General features: G+C 45.0%; 1 protein-coding gene and 1 non-coding gene across 4 annotated transcripts in view; both read left to right on the forward strand.

Moving 5' to 3' along the window:
* Positions 1–26,938, forward strand: part of LOC126175873 (transmembrane ascorbate-dependent reductase CYB561) — a 299,849-nt gene that overhangs the window by 175,753 nt on the left and 97,158 nt on the right. The window lies entirely within an intron of this gene.
* Trnat-ugu (transfer RNA threonine (anticodon UGU)) lies at positions 12,146–12,219 on the forward strand. The gene has a single exon. It is a non-coding gene; the product is annotated as a tRNA-Thr (tRNA).

Genomic DNA, 26,938 nt, shown 5'->3' on the forward strand with positions numbered 1-26,938 from the left:
CCTGAGCAAGCTTTCGTTGCCCAAATTACAACGAAAAGATGCCTGGATGGGCCAGGAGAAATGTGGAAGCTTTGAATGTAGTAAGTTTGAAGGAAACAACGGACAAAATCAATGGGGACTGATTATTGATGCAATGCGTGGTCTACAGGGCCAGTGACCATTGGATAAGAAGTACTGGCGAAAACACGATCTCTTGCCGAACTGGTTTTTGGCTGTATCACGTACAGTTCTCCTACTGTCGCGTTGGTTTTGATGCAGCCACTGGGATGGCTGTGCGGCTATTTACGCATGTAGAAAGATTCTCTATGCGATGCGAAAGACGCACACTATACACTGTTGACCACAGAAAGAAGAACTTTCTGTAATCTCCGATATTCTGTGACCCATGCGTTTTGCACAGTATCATACTACGTACAAAATCAAATCGCGACGTTTTGCAAAATTCACGATACACTTGTCCTTAGCAGAATATCCCACATAAATGATCTTCAGTTTTTTCTTTAGGCTAATAGTCTCCGCATAGCAAGCAAGAGAATTGCAAAATCTTGCTGGTGTATTTTAATACCTTGCGGGTTGCATAAAATCTCTCGATAGGGACAGCTGAATCAACCTGTGTAATGTTTGGGACAATTTGTATAAAGCTGGTTGTACATACGGTGTCTGATCAGAAGTATCCTGTCACCTGTTATTGAACATTATTACGGGGTATGTTCAGCCTTCACCTTTATGATGGGCGGAACTCTCTCTGGGACACTTTCAGTGAAGTGTCAATGTCTGTGGAGGAATCGCAGCTCAAGAGCCGATACCAGAGGAGGTTATGATGTTGGCTGCTGGGGTCTAGTGAGAAAACGAGACGCTAATTCACAGTGTGATTCGTCCGTCAAAATCCTGGCGGGATCGGGACTTTTCCCCGCCCATTAACTGGGTGTTTTTCTTATCATCATCATCATCATCATCATCATCATCATCAATAATCCAAATCACTCCTTTCCTGTCATCCACTGTCCAGCGGCGTCCGTCTTTACACCACCTCAATCGTTGCTGAGTTTTGACTACGGATATGTGTGACTTATGAGAATCTACTCGTCCTTTGTAGTACATTATTTTTAACTACCTACGCACAGTCATTGTGGTATCTGGAATGCTGGTGGCACTTTCGAACTCGTTTGTGATTCACAGTGAGATTCGTCACTCCAAATCCCGGCCGGATCGGATAAGCGGAAGCTGATGTCATGCGATATTGTATAACAAATCTCTGCAGTGGTCGACGGTCCCTGTCCGTCAGTACACAAGGTTTGCCTCGTCATGCCTCAAGTGTGGTTGTTCCTTCGCGTTTTGACTGCACAGTCACATCGCCAACAGTGCCCTTGGACAGTTTTGGGAGGATTGAGATGTCCCTGATGAACTTACTATCTAAAATCCAGTGGTATGTTGCAGAATGTTCTTTATTAAGACCAACGCGTTTCGCCCGAATAGGGCATCATCAGGTTATGTTAAAAGTTCAGAAATTGTCAGTGAAAATGCATCTGTCAAGAAGGCGCGATGCCGCATGAAACATTCTAAAAGGCAACCTCATGGAGGCAACGACAGGCTTAGCACCGCAGAGCAGGACCTCGCGCACAAACCGTAAACACCCGTATGCTACCACGGCCCCAGAGGCCGGTCCGTATTCGCACAGACCTACGACTGTTTTTAAATAGTATAAATAGAAGGTTGCTGTGTCACCGCACCAAGGTGGAGTGGAATAATGTTCCTGACGGATTTGTTATTCAGGTGACAGCGAAATCCTAGTCTTCATTCGAAGTCACTGACTTCTCCCGACAGATCCGCCACTCTTTTACTGCTTGTCTACTGAAAACACAATACTCCCCGCCACCTTCTGTACTGCAGGTACGTCTCCATTGACATCTAGTTGTGAGTTCCGCATTGGAAGGGGTGTCTGGACACTTGAGGTCACATAGTGCATGTCTCGTAGTGGCAGAACTAAAACTTCCTTTATTTCATGAATACTTGTGCGAAGTCGCACCGTATCAAAACGGCGAGATCATTGCAAAACTGATATTGGCTTATGAACACTGTTTTCGTTCAGTTTTTACTCCTTGGTTACGTGTGTGGTGTACACGAGAAGTGTTAAAGACGGCGTCACAGTAGATTTGGCCGCACTGACCCGGCGAACGGTAGAGTTTCACCTGCGACCCTCGCCGAACCGTTGGTCGCTGATGCAGAGGAAAGTGCGACCAGCCATCCGTGACGCCGCGTGGGAACCCAACAAGATAAGATCCGTTTGCACGGAGAGCAACAAGTGTGTACCCTGCGGTGACGGAAAAGTGTGCATCTGCTTAGGTGCAGTGAACACACAGACTCAGTGGACATGCATTACCACCGTGACATTTCTCTTGCTCGCTTTATAGCAGCACAGGACGGAAACTAAGTTACTGTAGCTCAGGGAATCTTAACGTTTGGAGTAGCACTGCACAGAAACGAAAACATGGACAGTAGAAAGACCAGAGGATAAGAAATTTGCGGCTGTGAGGCGGACAAGCATAGTCATGTCCATTATAATTATCCGGGCTGTTACGCCGTGGTCGGTTGATGCGGTGTGTCAATTCTCAACGTTTCGTCCCCGTCTGCGGGAGACATCTTCAAGAGGGTCTGTAGCTCGATGGAAGGTCCAACACACCCACTGGCTCGCTATTGACTGCCGCTAAATTCCGTGTCCGCGCGCTCCCGCGCCGAGGCGTGACGTCACGTGTTTTGAAGACGTCAGTGCAATTGGCCGCTGTCCGTTGCCGCCGATCGCCGTTGCCATCACCCAGTGGTGGACGGATGGTACACATCTTCTTCAACACCGGCATCCATATACCGTTTAATTTCACGCCCTCCTCCTTTCGATTGAAATTGTTGGGGTGTTTGGCGATTTCGATTGCCTCCCTGTAGAGCCTTTCGTAATATCCGCTTCTGGCCGCTAGTACTTGCTTCTCAAAACGAATGTGGTGGTTCCCTGGCTGGAAAGCATGCTCCGCAACAGCTGATCGTTCCGTTTCTCCTCTTCTACAATTGCCCTTGTGCTCTTCTAAACGTTTTGAAACAGTTCTTTTAGTGGTCCCCGCATAAACATCTCCACAGCTGCATGGGATCCTATACACTCCAGCTTTTTCCAATGGCTTGCGAGCGTCCCTGGCCCTAAAATAACTGTTTCAAAACGTTTTGAAGAGCACAAGGGCAATTGTAGAAGAGGAGAAACGGACCGATCAGCTGTTGCGGAGCATGCTTTCCAACCAGGTAACCACCAGATTCGTTTTTAGGAGACGCAAGTACTAGCGACCACAAGCGGATATTACGAAAGGCTCTACAGGGAGACAATCGAAATCGCCAAACACCCTAATAATTTCAATGGAAAGGAGAAGGGCGTGAAATAGAACGGTACATGGATGCCGGTGTTGAAGAAGATGTGTACCACCCGTCCACCACTGGGTGAAGGCAACGGCGATCGACGGCAGCGGACAGCGGCCAATTGCACTGACGTCTTCAAAACACGTGACGTCACGCCTCGGCGCGGTAGCGCGCGGACACGGAATCTAGCGGCAGTCAGTGGCGAGCCAGTGGGTGTGTTGGACCTTCCATCGAGCTACAGACCCCCATGAAAATGTCTCCCGCAGACGGGGACGCAACGTTGGGAATTGACACAGAATTTATCAACCGACCACGGCATAACAGCCCGGATAATTATAATGGACATGACATTTCCGGCCGTGGAAGTCTACATTTTAGTATCGGACAGGCATACTTTTGTTCGTTGGATGAGCGTGGCGGGGTGGGGCGGAAGGCTGGGACGAGTGTTGTCAAAAACTCCCAAACAGAACTTTCCGCCACGCTTACTGGTAACGTGCTATTGATGCCTAAAGGTTCATTAATAATGTCAATGAAATGTTTTAATGTAATAATAATTTGTTTACATCTGCACTTCGGTTATGTCGGGAATGCAGGAGGACGGCGTAGGTTATCTTCAACCAGAAAGATTGGCTAAATGGTTCAAATGGCTCTGAGCACTATGGGACTCAACATCTTAGGTCATAAGTCCCCTAGAACTTAGAACTACTTCAGCCTAACTAACCTAAGGACATCACACATACCCATGCCCAAGGCAGGATTCGAACCTGCGACCGTAGCAGTCCCGCGGTAACCAGAAAGATTCCAAGCAATTAGTAATACGACTCGGCGGTAACTGGAGACTGCACACGACTCGCCTCACTAAAGAGGACTGTCCACCGTAGGTCAGTGCTCTGGTATTTAACGAGGCATCGACCGATCGCTATCCACACACGTGATCCCCATGGCTTGGCAGCTTCGGCCCCTGGCGGATCTCGGTATACTTCGCACTGATAACCCACACAGCTGCTGCGTTACTATTGTTTCGAGCGCGGCTTATCGATTGTGGTGCGGTACTCTCTGGAGTGCCGACGAATTTGAGAGATAGAAGTGTCTAGTTATTCATTTCATCAATAACAAAAAATGGCTCCGAGCACTATGGGACTTAACATTGGAGGTCATCAGTCCCCTAGAAAACTACTTAAAGCTAACTAACATAAGGACATCAAACACAACCATGCCCGAGGCAGGATTCGAACCTGCGACCGTAGCGGTCGCGTGGATCCAGACTGAAGCGCCTAGAACCGCTCGGCCACTCCGGTCGGCTCAGCAATAACAGTAATAAACTCTTACAACATGGGGAATGTAATAATTTACGCGATATGATATCGAAGTGTACACTGACCAATGCCAGTCTGTCACTTAGCACTCTGACTGTGAGCAGATGTCTGGAGACTGGCTATGCGAATACGTAGATGAGGCTAGCGCTGTTTCTTTCCGCCTATGTTTAGGAAAATCAGTTTTTGTTATTTATTCTGCTCTGTTTGCGGACTCACAAACCGCCTCGGTCTTGCAGTTGCCAATGGGTAATATCAGCGTGTGATGGCTGTTTTTACTTGTCTGGAAAGTTTTCTGCAGCTGGTCAGACTGCCAGTTTGTGGACGTGGGCGAGTAACAGGTAAGTGGCCTGTGTTAAGCGGTCCAAAATTAGTCTAGTGTGTCATTCAGATGGTTCAAATGGCTCTGAGCACTATGGGACTTAACGTCTGAGGTCATCAGTCCCCTAAGAACTACTTAAACCTAACGACACCACACGCATCCATGCCCGAAGCAGGATTCGAACCTGCGACCGTAGCAGCAGCGTGGTTCCCAACTGAAGCGCCTAGAACCGCTGGGCCACAACGACCGGCGTGCGACATTCGCTCTACAGATATTTATTAACAGAGACTGTGAAACACCAACAATAACCGGTACCGCAGCAGCAGTTCTTCTCCAGCTTACCCCTACTCGCATGCTACCCTGCCCCGCCCTGTCTGCTAGCGCCATGTAGTGGCACTGTCCAGTCGCTGCTGCAGTGATCGCTACTCACAGTGTTTTACTGTCCGTGTTAATACATATCGCTAAACCGAATATTGTACTAGATTAATTTCAGACAGCTGCGTCGAATGGTCACACGTAATTTCGCTTTTGAAATCATTTTGTTTGTAACTGGAAACAAATCGGCACTTCGGCACTAGGCGTCACTAGCAGTTAATCACTGTAACTCTAATGATTCAGTGGCGTAGCTACATCACTAAAAACAGAAACCGGGAAGGACAACAGAGATGCAGACACCTTTGTGCAGAGTTTGTCACGGCACATTTTGAAAGACTCGTCTCACTAAGTATGTTCGCTGCCTGCTCATTTCTTTTTGGACAGCCGCTTTTTTCCTTTGCTTCTTTTGTAACTGGCAGCTAACCTGAGGTTTTAATAACTTGAACGTAGCGTCTCAAAAGCGGCAGCTGATGCAAAACTGTGTTTACCCGGCGTCACGGGCTTCCGGCCGTGCCGCAATAAAGCGAGTTAGACTCGCTTTCCGCTAATGCTTTACCAGGAAGTGTTGGCCTAGTGCAGCAAATTTACTTCTCCTCTGTTTTCCCTAAAACGCCCTAGCGAAAGTCAACACGTCTCCACAGTAACCCGACAGTAAGGGTTTTTTATCCCTTGAGAATACAGTACATTGTCCCGCTTTGTTTGCGTTGCCACTATGGTTCAGCACGTTTTAAAGTAACTATATTCATGCTCATAAATTAAGGATAATGCTGATACATGGTGAAACAATGCTCTGGTGGGCGGTTTGCGGGTTTAAATCGCCTCGGGGTAAGACCATGCGGTGCATTTGACCTGCGGTAGTCGCACGGTGGCGCTGGCAGCAGTCCACATACGCAGAGGTGCTAATAGTGACTGTGTGTTGAAATTGGCTCAAAGAACACACACTGATGACGTTATGAGGGGTAGAATACTATGGCGACTGGAGGCTGGTCAAACACAGCAGGTCGCAGCACGGGCCCTCCGTGTGCCACAAAGTGTGATCTCAAGATTATGGCAACGATTACAGCAGAAAGGAAAAGTGTCCAGGCGCTACAGTACGGGACGTCCACAGTGTACAACACCACGAGAAGACCGATATCTCACCATCAGTACGCGCAGACGGCCACGGAGTACTAGAGGTAGCCTTGCTTGGGACCTTACCACAGCCACTGGAACAGCTATCTCCAGACACACAGTCCGCAGACGACTGAACAGACATAGTTTATTCGCCCGGTGACCTGCAAGGTGCATTCCTCTGACCCCTGGTCACAGGAGACCCCGTCAAGCCTGGTGTCAAGAACACAGTACATGGTCATTGGAACAGTGGCCCCAGGCTATGTTCACAGACGAGTCCAGGTATAGCCTGACTATTGATTTTCGCCGGGTTTTCATCTGACGTGAACCAGGAACCAGATACCAACCCCTTAATGTCGTTGAAAGAGACCTGTATGCAGGTCGTGGCTTGATAGTGTGGGGTGGGATTATGATTGATGTACATACACCCCTGCATCTCTTTGACAGAGGAACTGTAACAGGTCAGGTGTATCGGGACGTCATTTTGCACCAGTATGTCCGCCTTTTCAGGGGTGCAGTGGGTCCCACCATCCTCCTTATGGATGATAACGCACCGCCCCACCGAGCTGCCATCGAGGAGGAGTACCTTGAAACAGAAGATATCAGGCGAATGGAGTGGCCTGCCTGTTCTCCAGACCTGAACCCCGTCGAGCACGTCTAGGATGCTCTCTGTCGACGTATCGCTGCTCGTCTTCAAACCCCTACGACACTTCAGGAACTCCGACAGGCACTGGTGCAAGAATGGGAGCCCACCTGATCCAGAGTATGCCAACCCGTTGTGCGGCCTGTGTACGGGTGCATGGTGATCATATCCCATATTGATATCGGGGTACATGCGCAGGAAACAGTGGCGTTTTGTAGCAAATGTGTTTCGGGACGGTTCTCTCAACTTGTCACCAGTACTGTGGACTTACAGATCTCTGTCACGTGTATTCCCTATGTGCCTATGCCATTAGCGCCAGTTTTGTGTAGTGCCACGTTATGTGGCACCATATTCTGCAACTATCCTTAATTCATGAGCATGAGTGTAAAACCTTCACACTTCTCCTATTCAAGGACTGTGCAAATTGGCACCTCACCTGCTGTTTGAAAAAAATGCCGTAATTTTAATTACCGGTTGCTTTCATCATCAGGTAACCAACAATATAAAATTCAAATCACTATGGCGGACATGAGTTTAAATTTTGCTCTGCCCTATATTATTACTTCCGTACAGTTGTGTAACCGAGGTAATTGGCGCCCGAGGCAAACTTAGGTTTTGCGTGCCCTCCGCCCCATCCACTTCCTGCCAAATTCCAATATTCGTATCACTTATTGTTTAATCTTCGTCCTTTGCCTCCTCCTAAATCTCTCTCGTTATTTTTCCAGATTGAAAAGTGTTAATACAAAGTCACCATACATGTGCTTGATATCTAAGTCTGTAGAGGAAGCAGATGGCCGAATGCAGCATCGCCATGCTAGGCAATGTCCTAGAGTAGGTGATTTGTCAGTGCCTGCCTCTGGCCTGTTACAAACTGTCGAACTCGCTGCCTTCACGTAGCCTACTCTTCCTGAATAACACCAAGGGGGCCGCAGAGCTTAACGTCCCCATCCGACGTACGGACTCCATCAATGCTGCCACATGTTCCGATTCCATGACTCTTAGGAGAGATCTGCGATTTAATACAGGACATTGGTGCAAAGGTTCTTGATCCGGAACCTCGCGCCATCACCACTTCACCCCTCCCGTAACTGGTCAAATACTTGCAGTGGAAATTTCATCCGCCACCAGGATTCGAAGCGACATACCTCCGAGTCGAGCACCACTTCACGGGCGTGCGTTGGCGACCTAGGCTACCGAGGCACCTGTAGAGTATATTAGTTGAGAGTGGTTTTAAGCCGGAAACTCCTTAGTTACCAGTTTGAACAAAAAATCTCTAAGCTTCCAATACCATAGTCTGTACAAACAAAATCGTCTCAAATTGCAAGTTTTTTTAGGGAAATACGATGAGAGGTTGCTTAAATACTCGTAATTATGATTAAGTGAAAGGTGTATTTTTCTTTTTTTGTATGATAGTCAAAACGAGGAAAAATATACAGACCACTTTTCTCATTGGTTGCAACAATCAGACGTTTCCTTTTTCACTGATGAATTGCCAGTCAGTGCAAAGTGGTAACTAAACGAAACAATAAACTTTAAAAATGATCACAGTCTCGATCGAAAGTACATTTATTTTGCGGTAACCGGTTTCCGTCAGTTTTTGACTATCTTGAGAGCCTCATACCGTTATGGTAGGCGGTGGCAGTGAATGGAGCGCGTGTTACCAGCAGTTCACGTTCCGTGGAGTTGTAACACCCGCTCTATTCACCGCCACAGCCTACCATTATGGTGTGAGAGTCTCAAGAGGTTCAAAAACTGACCGAAACCGGTTACCATGAAGTAAATTTTTTTGTGGTAGAGATTTTTTGTGTTCATGTTTAACGTAGTTTTTGCCAGATCGCTGTTCTCCACGAGAAATGTTCTAAAAAATTATTGAAACAATAAACAAGGTGAGCATAAAGTCTGTTCTTAGTTACGTAAATTTATCCCTAAATAACTCTGCTAGATATAGTTATGTGCTTTGTGGCAAATAGTAGCTTAAATCAGAGATTTTGTGGACACGCTTACGTATGCCTGTTCTGTTCTTTTGAAAACGGTAATTCAGCTCTTGAAGTTTTTACGGGTACGCTTCTACATGTCGGCGTTCCACCTAACAGTGTTCCAACAAATTGGTGCTACGGCACACTAGGAGTTGTTTGTTTGCCAATTCTTGCATTAAACGTTTCCGGACAGATGGATCAGTAGAGGCGGTTCAACATAATTGTCATCCATACCACCCCCCCCCCCTCCCCGCCTCCTTGACTTGTGAGGTTATGTCAAGGACGAAGCGTTCAGCTGACCAGTTCCTGACGTGCAAACTCCTACGGCTCGAGTACGGGATATTTAGAAGCGGCGACAGAAGACCTGTTGGCAAAGACATGCAGACATATTGAGTGCCGTTGAGGTATTCCAGGGGAAACAAACGGAGCACAAGTGGCAGTGTATCCCTATAAAATGTGTGTTAAGCTACTAGCTGTATCTACCGTACTTCCTTAGAAATTTTTGTGTAATTAGGGCAGATTTTATGATTACTCTGTATGTTGTTTACAGTTCTTCTGTATTGTGTTATACTGTATGTTAACCGGGGACCTAGAAACGATTGAGAGGCTCCGTCCCCGCCGCAGCCGCAGCCGCAGTGGTCCACAACCCCACGACGACTACCGCAGTCCACTTCACCCCTCCGCCGCCCCACATCGAACCCAGGGTTAGTGTGCGGTTGGACACCCCCCCCTCCCCCCTCCGCCAGGGAACGTCTCACATCAGACGAGTGTAACCCCTACGTCTGCGTGGTGTACGAGTACGTGGAGAACTTGTTTGCGCAGCAATCGCCGAAGTAGGGCAGCTGAGGCGGAATAAGGGGAACCAGCCCGCATTCGCCGAGGCAGATGGAAAACCGTCTAAAAACCACCCACAGACTGGTCGGCTCACCATGCCGTGGACCAGGCGCTCCTTCCCATTCCGGAATGCCATGCGTTAGACCACTCGGCTAACCGGGCGGGCTTCTGTATTTTCTTACTTCGTATCCACAGAAGAAAAAAGGCAACCCACCCTGTTGCTCAACAAAGTCCAATCCGAATCTGCTCGTGATTTCCTTTAATGCATCTTCTCCCCTCTACCTGTTTTAATGCCTCCAACCCCCCTCTTCCTCCTACCGAGCAATGGTTAGCACACTGGACTCGCATTCGGGAGGACGACGGTTCAAACCCACGTCGGGCCATAGGTAGGTTTTCCGTGATTTCCCTAAATCGTTTCAGGCAAATGCCGGGATGGTTCCTTTGAAAGGGCACGGCCGACTCCCTTCCCCATCCTTGCCTAACACGATGGAACAAAATGGCTCTGAGCACTATGGGACTTAACTGCTGAGGTCATCAGTCCCTTAGCACTGAGAACTACTTAAACCTAACTAACCTAAGGACGTCACACACACATCCATGCTCGAGGCAGGATTCGAACCTGCGACCGTAGCGGTCGCGCGGTTCCAGACTGTAGCGCTTAGAATCGCTCGGCCACCCTGGCCGGCCACGATGGAACAGATGACCTCGCTGTTTGCTCCCCTCCCCTCCCCCGAATCAATCAATCAACCAGTCAATCAATCAACCAACCAGCTAGCTAGCTTCCTCCTCCTCCTCCTCCTCCTCCTCCCCCCCCACCCCTTTTCCTTTCCTAATTTTTTCGCTTGTTAGAAAACTGCACCCCCAGTAGGACACACTCCGGCTGCCACAGTCTAATTACGTCACGGCTGCAAAAGAGGAAGGCCAATACGTCTCATCCTCGGCCTAACGCGGTAGCTGTTTTACCACGTGCCTCAGCGCACTACTGGCAAAGCGAAGCAAGGTCACGAAAGCGACGTGTGATCGAACTGCAAAGCTTAATCTGCAATTCGCGACACTCATCCAATTGCGCCAATGGCGGCGGTATGTAGATAATCAGGATGTGGGTCATCTGGTGAGCGGCGGGACGGACGACGCGCCGTTATCACAGGAGCGGCGAGGCCGCGGCGACAGACAGCACGGCTGCTGGTGGGCCAAGCCGGGTGGACGTGGCCAGGTGGCGGCCCGGCGCGCCGCCCGTGCAGACAGACGCCTGCAGCGCGGAACCGCCACCTCCTGTGATGCAACGCGCTTTAACTTGCGCGCAAGGCCGCCGCCAATCCCGCTTGATTGCCTCAACGAGCGGCCACAATTCGCCCCAATTGGAGCGGAGTGGACAGTCACCGGGAGGATGTGGCGGCGACGTGCCACGCGCAGACGGCCCTCCCGGCTGGCGCTATCCCACAGGGGTCTCCGGTTCGATACCCACTTCCACTGTACGTGCCCCTTTTTATCTCTGTAGGCGCTGACAAAAAGTAAGACGATCTGGTGTGAAAACTTCATCATGGAGTTCTCTGCTTTACCTTTTTAAGGGGGGTAGGACGTCAAACGGGCCGACTTGGAGCAGGAGAGGCACCACAGGACATTTTAATTTCCACTGTCTATACTTTTACAAATAAATTCATAAAACGTTGTCAGCACGACCAGTGAGGATTCAGAATTCACACTCTTAGCAGTGGAACTTCGAAAATAATAACGAAATAATTTTTGAAATTACAATGAAATGAATAACCTCAGCTGCTTACAGGCGTTATCATACGTCATCGGGGACAGGTGAAAATGTGTACCCCGACCGGGACTCGAACCCGGGATCTCCCGCTTACATGGCAGACGCTCAATCCATTTTTTCTTTTTTTTGTAATCTCATTTTGTTCGTTATAGTTCGTTGCAATTGTTCGTGGCGGACGTCCCCAAACGCCCTTTGAAGTTCGTTATTGATCCATTCACTCAGTTTGTTAATTACAGAGGGCAGCTAGCCCTCTGACCGAACACGCTGAGTTGCCATGCCGGCTGAGCCACCGAGGACACAGAGGATAGCGCGACTGCAGGGATTTATCTCTGGCACGCCTCCCGCGAAACCCACATTCAGAACGTATTGTCCCGCACTACATTCGTAATGCCGCCGCCCCCGCTATTTTTTGTGTCCTCGGTGGCTCAGATGGATAGAGCGTCTGCCATGTAAGCAGGAGATCCCGGGTTCGAGTCCCGGTCGGGGCACACATTTTCATCTGTCCCCGTTGACGTATGTCAACGCCTGTAAGCAGCTAAGGTTGTTCATTTCATTGTAATTTCAATCTAACGAGCTGCTTGCTCACCGATGGTATCTGTTCTATCTGCTTGGTCACCGATGGTATCTGTTCAGATAGCATCTTAGTAAATATAAAGAAATAACTTTTTTTACATGTGAAATTTCATCATTTTTTTCACTTATTAATGGCAGCATTTGTTGCTATAGGTACACTTTTCTTCATAACTAAGAGAGATCCTTCGATGAATTTTGCACAGCAAACAAACCATACTTAAAGGTGCATGAAACTAGAATTTTCCAAATCTATTAAAAACTGTGGTAAAAATTGAGGTAAATAACTAAAAAAATTTGTTTTTTTTCTAATCATGAAGTTTAAAATAAAACAGCTCATTCGTTTTTTCATAAATTAAATAAATTCTAGAGTTTCATATACCTGTAAGTATGGTATGTATGCTGTGCAAAATTCATCGAATAATCTTTCTAACTTATGAAGAAAAGTGTACCTATAGCAACAAATGCAGCCATTAGTAAGTGAAAGAATGATGAAATTTCGTACGTAAAAAAAATTTGTTATGTTAGATTTTCGAACTTCCACTGCAATGAATGTGAATCCTGAATCCTTCCTGGTCATGCTGACAAAGTTGTATGAATTTATTTGTAAAAGTATAGACAGTGGAAATTAAAATGTCCTGAGGTGCCTCTCGTGCTCCAAGTCGGCCCGTTTGACGTCCTACCCCCCTTAAGTGTCCACTTTCCTGAAGCTGGTGGGTTTGATTGAGTCCAGCGGTGTTGTAAGCTAGTGATGGACAGAACTGAGAATTCCCAGGAATTCGGAACTGCCGATATACAGGGTGGTTCAAAAAGATTCAAATGATTTCACACATCTGAATCTTGTAAATGAATGTAGGTATGAACGTGGGGTGGACGTTAACTTCGGCACATAACTACAAAGTTTTTATTTTCAAAAGAACAATTTCGCTTTATTAAGGTACATATTTCATATTCTAAGGGGTATTGCTATCCATAGTAGTATGACGTAGTAAATCGTATCCCTTAATCCAAATTAGCCAACTCTACCGATTTAAGCGAAACACTCCAGATTTTTCATTTTTTCCACACCTCCCTATCATTCCATCATTTCTCCCGATTTTTAGCTAATTATCATCAAACATATAACATTTGCTCTGAAAACTAGTGATTTCGGTTTTTTTTCCTCGATGGCTAGAAGTCCTTGGCTGAAGAGTATCGAAGTTCATATTTTCCTTTTACCCATGCATTTTGTAAAGTGTTTACTCGTATTGCTTAGTGTTGTGCTCTTTTGGGACTTGTGTTTGTGTGATGTTGTTTCGCTTATCAATCAACGTTTTTACAATCGGTTTAAATCTTTAGAATTGATGATTATGAGTGTGATTTTGTCACCTGAATCCTCTGATTCATCATATTCGTAGTATTCTGCTTCGGTGATTGTTTCTCATTATGGCAAAACATATATAAATACATTCTTGAAGCAATATTCGGAACAGTTTCCGTGCATTATCGAGTGTAGGGGAGGTCTCTTTTGTGCGTTTTGTACTCTTTGTGGATGTGACATTTGTATATCACATAGTGGAAAATGCAGTATTTCAAAAACGTGGAAACAAAAAAAGTAATTAAGAAAAGGTTCATAGGGAAAGACATCAGTTGTATGGGGATTATACTGAGGAAGAGCCCAGGTTTTTTATCATTCGTATCTCCCGATTTAGAAAACTGGATCTCTTGAATTTTTGTTTCCTAAGGTTGGCAGGTATGCCTAACTCTAGCAATACCAACGCATTTCCCAGAACTCGTAACACCATGGAGGGGGTACTTTATGCCCACCTTAAAATTTTTTAAGAAAAAGCAAAATTCGTTAACTGTTATTGACTTATATTAGCAACATAGTTTTTTTAAACAGTTTCTGATGCTTAATTAGGATCCATACCGTGAAAAAATCGTCTATTGTACTCTTAGCGACATCAGTCAAGGCAGTTTTAGTAACGTCTACTACCAAATGTACTATGACTATCACAAAAACAAGTTTGAAATTCAAATTACGTTAATTATTGTTGACCTTGACTCACAATAAACTTCTTAAAGAAATTTTGTTGTGTAAGTAATCCCGAACATAAATATCGAATTTGACATTCACTGGTAAAAGTGACATGCAGTACTAAGTCTTAAATTTTTGGATGGTTTAACTGAAAGTTTTAAATCATTTTAGGAATATGGTAGAAGAATTCATTAGAAACAAACTTTTTTCATAATTTTGAAACACAAAAAAAACTGACCAGATTTCAATGTATCGGTCACGCGGCAATATGCGAGTAGGGAGTCAGGGTTTCGCACGGAAGGGTAGTGTCTAGATGCATCGCATCAAACTTTGTGGAAACTGATGAATTATGGGTGTAGAAGTATTATGCCGATTGGCAGGATGTTAGTGAGCAATGGTGCGGTTTATTCGCGAAAGGTTCTCGAAATTACATGTGATATAATTGGACGAAACGCAGTCGTCGTCGTCGTCACTCAGTAGCTTGTGTTGTTGGTACATATTACTATTTGAACAGTTTTAAAAAGAATACGTGGACCTGAAAGATTAGTTCGGAAAAGCAGTACGGCAATGGTAACTATAGTGCGAAAGTGAATACGAGCATAATTGTGTTACTTACAAAGAGTCAATAAACGAAGTAAAGATTTTCACTTGGTAACCAAAATTTGAACAAATTTTTTCCGGTGTAAATCTGTTCCTCATTACAGTAGTAACATATCCACCAAGTTTCGCTGCCGTACAGATCATTACAGCCCACAGTGGAACTCCGCGAGTAGTGATTACAACCATCCGTACTTTCCAAAGAAGGCACGTTATACCTGCTGACGATAGTCAAACTCGCCGCATAAATCGTCCCATACTTTGGTGGTGGTGGTGGTGGTGGTGGTGGTTAGTGTTTAACGTCCCGTCGACAACGAGGTCATTAGAGACGGAGCGCAAGCTCGGGTTAGGGAAGGATTGGGAAGGAAATCGGCCGTGCCCTTTCAAAGGAACCATCCTCGCATTTGCCTGAAACGATTTAGGGAAATCACGGAAAAACCTAAATCAGGATGGCTGGAGACGGGATTGAACCGTCAGGTCTGAAGTTACTATATTCACTCCTGTTTGGTATACGGCGCCGCAGTTCACTCTAAGTTATTGGAAGGGGAGATCCATAGGAGTGTTCCACAAATCATCACAAAAGAAATCACATACCGTGCGATCAGCTACCCTGGAGGCCAATGGTGCAGTGAAAGATCAAAGGTTTTGAATGAATGAAGTGCTGTCGAAGCAACAGACGCACGAATCGAGCTATGCCCTATCTGTCAACATTTAACTATTTCCTCCGTAGACACAGGACGAATGCTAATCTACGGCACTATCGCTAACAAAACATTTGTCATTGTAGTTGCTGCTCACACTCCAGCTTGAGCGTCCTGTTTAGTACTTGTAAGCAAATCAAATCAAAACTGACGTCTGAGCCTGAAACTCTGACGACTGCTATGAGAAAAAATTGGCCAGGTACGAGTAGCATTCGCGCACTGTGGGAATGGAGGATCTCGGCGATTTTTGCGTATTTTCGACATCGATACTCGTAAGATGTTGGTCCCCGGCATTCCAAAAGTTTCGATAATGTTTTAATTTCAAATCTGAAGCCGGATAACGAATGACAAAGGAAATATTTTTTGCGTGTGATATAATTACAAATTAATAATGTGTTTTTTTTTTCTGTGAAACCTTCCTTCCTTGCCAAATTTTATGATTATAGGTCAACAGGAAGTTCCCTATAGGTTTTAAGGCGTGAGTGCGCGAGTACAAAAAATGTGACAAAATGGCTGTATCTTTTGATTATATTGATTTAGAATCTTAACTTTCGTACGCCACCAAAGGACCATACACCTCAATATGTGACATATATTTCAGTTGTATATCTGTACTCATTTCTGAGAAAAAGGGTTTTTCAACAGTCGGACGGACAGACAGACAGACAGACAGATGTACAACAAAATGATCCTGTAAGGGTTCCCTTTTTGCCGATTGATGTACGGAACCGTAAAAACGGGGAGGGGGGAGAATAGATTGCATACTGCACTTTCAAAATTCTTAACAATATATAGATGTGCAGTACGTGGCAATGTAAATTATTTGCAATTAAGGGATAATGTAAGGACAATGAATAGAGGATGGAAAAGAACAACAGGTGATGGGCATGCTGAGAACAACTATAATCGTTGTCGGGCGGAGCCCCTAACACGTACGAACTTCAGCTCCCCAATTCATCATTATATACTCATATTTTTCCTAATTGTTTTGCTTCCGTATAAAATGTGAAGGCAATGTCCCATTAAGTTTGATTCCATTAAAGTAAGGACTAGCTTCCCTTTTATGAATAACAAGTATCTGCGTCATTAAATTGAAATAAAATTTTTGGACCAGTTCCTTCTTAGGCTGTCTGTCCAACTAATTAAGTTACCAAGGTGGTGGTGTTCCTGTTCCCACTAAGCGGGAGGGGTAAAGTAATCGCCGTTGCAGAGTTTTGCCATTGCTTGCCGGCAGATTGCGGTAAAAAGTAGAACCTGTCGTATTGCAGACTTACAAGACTTAAAATTCTGACGCAGAAAATTTTCGCGGTACACTCCACAGTACTTACCTAGACAGTAAAACGCAGTGAACCGCCGGTAGAGAGCACCAGATCTATGTTGTGCTTTTCGGTGGAAGATAGAAACCTAGCACTGCGATATTTGGGGGGAGTGAATGTGCTAAATATTAAAGCATACATGTAAACTTTGAAACATGGTACATAGCTTCTGCAAAGGTACAGTGGCTGCACTTAAATTAGCGAAAGGCACAAGTAGGTTCGCAAATGTATCTTTAAGTAAGACAGATTATCACCCTAATCTCTATTCAAACTAATTCTGATTGGTCGACTGTTTAAAGCAGTGGTCGTCAAACTTTTATGCCCAAGAATGTATACTAACTGTGTGTTGGCACGTCGGACTCTATATGTACTGATCTTATTATTAATCGGTAACGCACGTAAATTATTGTTTTATACGCCACCAGTAGACTAGATACACAGTAAGTGCGCAATAAACTGCTCACTAGCCCCAAGTACTGATCATTAAAAATTCGGCACGATTCGAAACGCATCGTTCCAGCTTACTGTTTTTCGTACAGATTGCTGCTGCCACTCTCAGCGATCCCAAAGTTGTGACACTGTAAGAAGCTGACGAAGTGTTGCTGTTTGTGTACTCTTATTGATTCGGCTCTTCATTGCTAGTGCTTGTTGTCATAAACTTCGGTTGAGAATCGCGGGCCGCAGTTTGACGACCACTGGTTTGAACGACTGTTAGGCGGGATCTTTAACAGTGTAACCAGAACGCTATGTACAATGTCGAGGTGCAAGTTCGTAATATGCTAATGAAATTATTGTGCCAATTTGTAATACGCTAAATAAACAACATTGACGAAGATAAACTTCACAGAACATCGCGGGATATGATGAAACAAGTACAGTTATGCATCAAACCTGATGAAGAGCAGTTCCAGCATTTGCTGCGAGTACCATGCATGCATGTATGTATGTATGTATGTATGAAATCTACCAATCGTGCATTGCCGACCGGAGTGGCCGAGCGGTTATAGGCGCTACAGTCTGGAACCGCGCGACCGCTACGTCGCAGGTTCGAATCCTGCCTTGGGCATGGATGTGTGTGATGTTCTTAGGTTAGTTAGGTTTAAGTAGTTCTAAGTTCTAGGGGACTGATGACCTCAGAAGTTAAGTCCCATAGAGCTCAGAGCCATTATGCTTTAGCATCTCCCAAAATTGCAAATGTGTTCCATTATAGATTCAAGTGTTATGATTCATTAAAGTAGTTCGGGTTTATATGGATCGGAGCTATATTTTCAATACTGAGGTCGCTAAGCAAGCATGTGCCGTGGCGTTCAAATCGTGATGGTGGATCAAATTTCAGTGCCAGTGTTTCGTCGGCAAGGGGGGGGGGGGGGAGGTGTTGTGGTAAAGTCCCTGTCACCAGGCAACGAGCCAGTGTCCTGGGTTGAACTCCGAACCTTTCCACAGTGTCTCACGAAGTGTGGCTGTGTGACACTGTTGCCGGTAATTCGTCCGTCGAGTGGGAACGCTGGACACGGCGGCCCCGTTACGGCTATTTGAGAGGAGTAGGCTACGTGCTACAACCAGGTTTCACCCTGTCCCTTGTCTGATCTTCATCATCATCGTCAGCAGCAGCATACTATACATACCTTACGCTATACACACCATCCATTACACTCACATGCACTCTACATTTACACATAAGATACACCTCTCTCATATTCGAAAGGAAAGGGGCCAATGAGCGCAGAGGAGAAGCGCCACTTCGACAGGCGGCTGAATCCACCACGTGGAATATCGAAGCCCCATATGCTATATGACATTTACATTGTTTCTACTTTTTGCAATTCAAAGCCGGTCGGGGTGGCCGAGCGGTTCTAGGCGCTAGAGTCTGGAACCACACGACCGCTACGGTCGCAGGTTGGAATCCTGCCTCGGGCATGGATGTGTGAGATGACCTTAGGTTAGTTAGGTTTAAGTAGTTCTAAGTTCTAGAGGACTGATGACCTCAGAAGTTAAGTCCCATAGTGTTCAGAGCCATTTTTGCAATTCGAAACTACTAAATGCTGATTTTCGCCAAAAAACTCGGCAGTGCGGCTGCAGTGCCCCTGACAACGCTTGGCCCGCAACCTGTTCCGTCTGCAGTATGGACAATCCGCCTGTCGTCTAGTTAGTTTTAGAATGGGTGCGGTACCCAGGTAAGACGAGACTATGATCGCAACCGCTTCCGTCCTCCCACACCCAGTTGTCACTTTGTTTATCCTCATCTCCTGGCAGAGAGTATACATCTGGCCATTCCATACAACGTTGTGGCCACCTTACGTAGCCGTAGGAAGTTCAAAAAGAAGGTGACAACGGCAGCGGTCTCGGCTGGTGAGGACACCAGGTCAGCGACACACTTGCTGGCATGCACCTGCCGCTAGGCGGTAGCGGGACACCGCGCCGTGACCCCTCTTCCTGCCACAGACTCCACAGCGCCGCTGCCGGACCTTAGGAAATACTCGATAATGAAGTCGTCTTAGTCCGTGTCTCTCTCTCTCTCTCTCTCTCTCTCTCTCTCTCTCTCTCTCTCTCTCTCTCACACACACACACACACACACACACACACACGACGCTATCCGCTCCTGGTGCAGGTGACCAGAAGCGTGATAGATGCGCTTCATTCCGACCGCGTGCGGCCTACTAGCGGCGGCTTTCGCTGTCCATTCTTGGCGACGTCTAGTGGCACTGGGAGGAGCGGATATGTTCCACACGTCATGGCTGGGCCGCTTGCCTGAACTAGAAAGCCGGAAAGGACAAGTATTTTACTGGGACACAAGGCGTGATTCCCATTCTGAGAAACCAATATCAGCCGACCACACTTCGAGAAAACGAGAAAAAACCAATACTGGATAAATATTCTTTGGGAAATTTGAGTTACGTTGCCTCGAGACACATACAAATTTTCTAGCTTTTAATACGTGATAGCGCAATTAAAGGACAAACGTCCTCCTTTGACACCAAGTGAACTATGGAAGACACCGTGTACATGTGGAACGGTCTACATTGGAACTACGAAGAGAAACTTGAATACAAGATTGAAAGAACATAAGTCTTTGCCGACTAGGGAAAATAGAAAAATCGTGTGTAGCAGAGCATGCTCTTCGGTCAGGAAATAATGAAGTGAAAATTTCCGAAACCAAAATTTTATCTACCGTGACAACTTATTATCCACGACTGTACAGAGAATGTACAAGCATAGTGATAATTTTAACAGAAAGGAAGAAGTCATGACACTTAATGATATATGGACAGTCGCTCTGCAGAATCGATGATTAAGTTTTTATCCGTGACAGGTGACACAATCGGTAGTAAAGTTTTATCTTTGACAAAGATTATCTCCGCTTATCACGTGTAAACACGACCACGCCCACTTTTATATTTATGTCGCTCTCCGCGTACATCCCGTCCCGTCAGTGGGCAAGACTCAGCGCCACCAGGAGCACCTCCGAAGACGTCGAGTGCAGCTCCGGACGAAACTTCTGGAACTGAAAAGTTTCTTTGACTACGACCTCACAGCCCAGAACACTCATCAGCAGCCGCGCGGAGTAGCCGTGCGGTCTTGGGCGCCCTGTCACGGTTCGCGCTGCTCTCCCCGTCGGAGGTTCGAGTCCTCCCTCGAGCGCGCGCGCGCGCGTGTGTGTGTGTGTGTGTGTCTGTGTGTGTGTGTGTGTGTGTGTGTGTTTTGCCCTTAGCGTAAGTTAGTTTAATTTCAGGGTGTATACGACCCGGGACAACCGGGAAATCCGGGAAAAACCCGGGAATTTTTTCATCCGGGAGAAAACCGGGAAAAAGCCGGGAATTTCTCGGAATTCCGGGAATTTTTCATTGTTTTAGCTTTCGGTTAAATTTTTGTAATTTTGACTGCAGAATTGATTTTCTAGCAAAGATCGTTATTGTATCCTGCTACTGGAGAATGATACTGCAGCAATAAAATATAAACGAGAGGGGAAAAAAATTTAGTGGCAAAGGAAATGTGCAATTTACAACGAAACCCCGTGCACGCACAAGCGTCTGCAAATAGCAAAAATATGAAAAAGGCCGTAGGGCGCAGACTGTAATTCTTCGTAACAATGAACTGCTTCCTATGAGCATGACGTCACAACTGTTCACATTAGGTTCGTTTGACCAATTGCCAGCGGTGTGTTGCGCATGCGCATTTGACTCGCGTATAAGCAGTACCTTCTCCCGCTCCCCGCTACGGCGCTACTTGTAGTTTGGCTGTTTGAGTTGTAGTGGGGAGGGGGTTAACCTGCACGTGACCCATGTTTACGGTAAGTGATTTCGTTTACAGCTCCCACGTCTCATGAAAACAAAACGGATTTCTGTGGGCGTGAGCTATCAAGTGAATTAGAATACATTCACATGATTACGGAGGGCAAAAATATATTATTATTTTATTTCCAAGTTAGTAGCAGTCAAGCATTAATCGCCTTGCAGAACAATATTTTTGCAAGTTCGCTAAAGAAATTTGGCTTGATTAATCTTTCCGCTGAAGCGATCATTTTATTTGAAACGAAGTGTTTCATTCTACAGTATTGGCTAGTTCCAACTGTTCGCTGAATTTCAAGTGCACGTTATCATCTTTTGCCATGTATGGCATTATGCCATAATAAAGAACCAAAAATGAGATTGCATAGTACTGGTACTCCAAGAAAATTTACATCCCAAAAACCACAATGAAAAGCTTAATATCAGATGGGACCTGCTTCATCGTGAATCTGGAAAAAGCCAATTTGCACTTCAAGCTGAATTATGCATTTTAGTATGGTTTATAAAATTCCGATGCTCTTTGGAGTATCGCCTGATGCCCTGTTTCTTTGATGGTGTAATCTAAGCTCTCTTAGTGCTTTATACACACGAACATGCGGACTTCCTACACCACTGCAGTTGCACACGCACAATAAGGTCGGTTTTCTGGCGCTCTCTGGCAGCTGGCAAAACGAACCTATTTCTAACAGTCTCCGGGTAATATTGCGAACGGTGGTTAGAAAAGCGTTACTTTCAAAGTAAATTTCTTTTTACCCAAGATGAATTATGTTACTTGTGAGAAAGAGGGATGGATATCTAAATCACAGAGCGTTCCAAACTGAACAGTTTGAGGACCAGCCACTTACAAAAATTTCGAGCCGCAAGACATTTATGTCATACTTTTAAATTTACTGGCATATTTGTGTGATGTATCTTAAAGTATAACACACGCAAAAAAATATCGATATTACATGTGAAAGCTTAGCTTCTGTTGTAGCGTGTTAATCTTAGAGACCAATATTATATGTGAAAGCTTAGCTTTTCTTGTAGATATACGGTACTGTATACATTAATGTAAACCGTTAACTTTTCCTCTTGTGTGTTCGCCCTATGTAACAAGTGATGGTGCTATTGGCTGACTAAAACACGTGTCCTGTGCTCTGAATAGCTGCTGTCGTCATCTGGCGAGATCTCGTGGCTTGAGACATGACTCGCTTACAAAAGGACATCGTAACCTCGGTTTCAACGCTCCGGAAACTAACGCGCTGTGTTTGGTGCAATTCGAATTTATACTTTCGTAATACGAAAATATGCACCGTATATGTTGCTGCAAAACAAAGGTCTTTCCAAAACTTCTCTGCCCCGTCTTTTCTTTTTTTTTCCGGGAAGTTCTACGCGATTGTATAAAACGTTAACCATTCCAAGGATTGATAAGTTTTACAGTTCCGAGGGAAAATCTACGGAAAACGTACTGTCATTTAGCACGGAAAAGGTGTATTTTCGCCTGGGAAAAAGCATATTTTTTTAAACGGGATATCCGGGAGAAATCCGGGAATAATCCGTGAATTTTTTTTCCTTGTCCCCGTATACACCCTGAATTTAGATTACGTAGTGCGTAAGCCTAGGGACCGATGACCTCAGCAGATTGGTTCCATAGTCCTTACCACAAATTTCCTACTCGTCAGCAATCCTGATACTTGAATTATTGTGTTATACTTTCAACGTAATAATACGTTACTCAATGGGTAGATTGTAGCAACCTTGCCGCAGTGGTAACACCAGTTCCCGTAACATCACCGAAGTTAAGCGCTGTCGGGCTGGGCTAGCACTTGGATGGGTGACCATCCGGTCTGCTGAGCGCTGTTGGCAAGCGGGGTGCACTCAGCCCTTGTGAGACAAACTGAGGAGCTACTTGACTGAGAAGTAGCGGCTCCGGTCTCGGAAACTGACATACGGTCGAGAGAGCGGTGTGCTGACCACGTGCCCCTCCATATCCGCAGCCAATGACGCCTGTGGGCTTGAGGATGACACGGCGGGCGGTTGGTACCTTTGGGCTTTCATGGCGTGTGCGGGAGGAGAGGAGTTTAATAGGCCTGATCATATCAAATACTGAAAGTCAGATTTTCGTTGCCCCCGCGGCAACCCGTTAGATACGCAGCCTGCAACTGGCAACGGCTGTATTCAGGCTTTCAGTAACATAGATCAGCAGTCAGTTTGCAGAAATAAAGGTGGAGAGCTTATTCGATTAGAGAAACAATCACGAAAGACCAGCCATGCCATTTTTACAGTTTAGCCTAACCATTGGTTAGAACTCGACACCGCAATCCAATTTCATGGACCTCCGTGGGAGGTTCTGAAATGCCGAGGAATGGTCCACCATCTTATGTCAGGGTAATCACGTGAATTTAGGCGCTGCGATGTATTGCTGTATTTGTATTACTGTGAGTGATTATGGACATGAAAGGAAGGATGTAACCTGGTGGCAACATTTAGATTAATTTTCTCGAAAACCGTGAAGGAAACCACCAGACTTCCCGTTTTTATCAAACGAACAATGTATAAAGGTTTCAAATTTTCAGATACTGTTGACTGGCTCGTAATCTCCTCGAAGACACTTGTTTGAAGTGGCGATTATGTACTGTATGTCGTCACTTTTCTGACAATGACTAACAAAGTATTCTACATGTTTAAGCACAGCTTCTCGCGAATCATTACGCCCATTACGAGGGTGAAAGTTCTACCATTGACTTTTATCCGTTTACGACAGTGCAAGAACATTGTCTAAAATCTTGAGATTCCTGCAGCGCTGTACACAGTAGCTTTATAGTTCCCGTCGCCCGTGCCAAATATTTGAGTTGAGACAAGAAGTCTTTATGAGGAGCCTGCTATCTAATAAGCTCAACTGCTGACTAACTCTGTGTGGGACGTGTTTGCTAAGCAGTATTATCACTTTGATACAGCGGAAAGTGGTGTACGTGTCATGGTCCGTTCAGAGTTGCTGCTCATGTTTCAACATAATTTAACTTTTCCGTGTGCAAATACTAAATTTATAGGTCCACCAGTTTTTGGTATTTGCTTTTTAATGTCACAAAACAAAACACAGCGGTAGAGGCTAAATCGAAAACAACGTTTTCGCTGTAACTTCTAACTTCAGCCTCCCGGAAGTGGCCGTAAAGACTTTGACAGACAATTTTCTTCATAAATCGATTGCTCAATAATCTCTTGTCTGCCAGTTATAAAGAAAGTAACGATACGAAACACAAAAAACTAAGTTTACTGCTGCTTATTCAGTATACAGACTACTGTACACTTTCATGTCATCATACTCATAAAATACAAGAGGCGACAGGTTACCAAAAAGATGTACAGAAACCAGACTACAGTTATATAATTTCCATCAGCAGAATTTCTCTAAATTGACAAATCCCATAACCGCAGATTTTCTTTCCGTAATCTGTCTCCAAAGATTAGTCGTGAAATGATTGTTGCAGCGGTCGATTCGAAGGTGTTTCCATTCTTCTGCGAATAATTCGTGTTACTATTTCGCAACAATTACTAGACAAATTTTTAAACACGAAGACGTAGCCATGAGAGCGTTTACCATTTGGCTTACATGCTTGATTTAAAGTTACGCAACGACAGAAAACAATATTTTACAATAGTGTAGAACCCCAAGAATTTTTACACATTTTAAAAATATAGAACGAAACTAAAAGAGGATGATGCACATTTATGCCTAGATCCATCCCAATTATTGTCAAATGTTACTTGGTTTAGAAACGTATTTGCGTAGTATCTTTCTGTGACGACTTATAATATAGCTTCTTTTCTTAACTTTCTTTTCAATAATAGGCATTGAGGCCCCAACCTTACCGATAAAATTTCGGAGGCTGTTCAGGGACGTTATGTGAGGGTTTTTTTTTTTTTTTTTTTTTTTTAAGTAAGGGAACCAGGATCCCCTGCGCCTTGTTAGACACTAATAATGTAGCTACGGTGTATTAGATTTGTTACCCGAGTTACCTTTGCTTTTTTGAACATTCCTTTGATAGGAATGAGAGAGCCTGTGATATGCAGTCACCAAAACGCACAACACACAACACAGAGTAAAGCAACAGCCCTCAGATAGATGGAAAAAAATATACGGCATGAACAGCTCTGCATAGCATCGTGTTGCATGATGTCCAGTGAACCCACACATGTGGTGCATATCAGCCACCTTTTCATTAGGAAACATCTCCATATTGCTGTGTATCTCCGTTAAAGTACAGCTAACACTGCTGGAACAAAAAACCGAAAGACAACCAAGCAGTACTGAATGCAAACTTGAGGGCAAAAAGTGAAGTGGACATTACTGTTGCCAAAAGCAAATACCCCGAGGGAATGGAACGAGGTTATTTCCAAAGAAGACACACGGAGCATGCCGTAGAAATTTGTTGTGCAAGTATTTTCAGTGCAATACAGATACAAAGATAAAAGGGCCCAAGGAATCAAAACTAAATACAATTACTCTGTAACGAAGTTCAGGAAACTACGGGTCCCTTCTTTCGGAGGATGTTCAGGGATAGTTTCTAAGCATTTTGATATATTTTTGGTAAAGTTCGTGTTCGTGCAGTCGAAAATGGTATTGAGACAAATATTTACTCGCGTAATAGTGTTCTCGTTGCTGTTCTGTTTAGCGAGAACATAAATACTGACCAAGTCAGAGTAGTATTCGCGCACTGTGGGTTCTATACAAAATTTGTTACGTACGCATACATTTCATCCATTCTGGGAACTGAGAACCTGAACGATTTTTGTCTGTTATCGATATCGAAACTGGCAAAATATTGGTCCCGGAAATTCCAAGACCGTGTCAAAATCTGTACAGCATTTCCTCACAGGAGAAGCTTCACATCGCTCGCCCCCTCAGATTTGATGGTGAGTTGGCCTAGTGGATAGCCCGTCAAAAACTGAACAAAGATCAAGCATAAAAACAGGAAGTAGATGTACTGAACTGCGAAAAAAGAAGCTAAACTGCGAAAAAAGAAGCAAAATAGAAACAGTGAGTGGCCCAAGCTCAAGATATGAACATCAGGCGTATTGGCAGAGCCAAGGCGTCATGGTTATGTGGTCACTGTGTTGGACTGCAAAACGGGAGTACACGTTGAAATCTCCTCCGTGCCAGTTTTTTTTTTCCCCACAAAATTATTAACTGTCCGTCCGGTCATTGACGTGTCTGTTCGCTGTGTTTACATCTGTGTCTGTGTCCAATGACTAGACGGACAGTTTATAATTTTGTGAAGAAGAAGAAGAAGAAGAAGAAGAAGAAGAAGAAGAAGAAGAAGAAAATAAGTTGGCAAGAGGGAGATTTGAAGACGGAACTCCTGTTTTGCAATCCAATGCCGTGACCTCATAACCATGCCGCCTTGGCTCTGCCAATTCCGTTGATGTTGCTCATCTTCAGCTTGGACTGTTCACTGTTTCTATTTTGCTTCGTTTTTCACAGTTCAGTATACCCTCTTCCTGTTTCTATGCTTCATCTGTGTTGGGTTTTTGACGGTGTAGCCACTGGGCAATCTTACAGCCAAATTCTGAGAGGGGTGCAACCGGGAGTTTACCTTGTCGGACTAGCCCAGTCTTAGAAAAAGATGCGAGCAGGGGACCTCAGTTTACATTGTGTGTAGAGAGAAGATTAAACAAAGCATTTTTTTTATTTTCTTGCCAAACATAACTGCAACTCACATTTTATTTTTGCTTGCAG

This window comes from Schistocerca cancellata, chromosome 3 (genome assembly GCF_023864275.1).
Source record: "Schistocerca cancellata isolate TAMUIC-IGC-003103 chromosome 3, iqSchCanc2.1, whole genome shotgun sequence".
NCBI classification, from domain to species: Eukaryota; Metazoa; Arthropoda; class Insecta; order Orthoptera; family Acrididae; genus Schistocerca; species Schistocerca cancellata.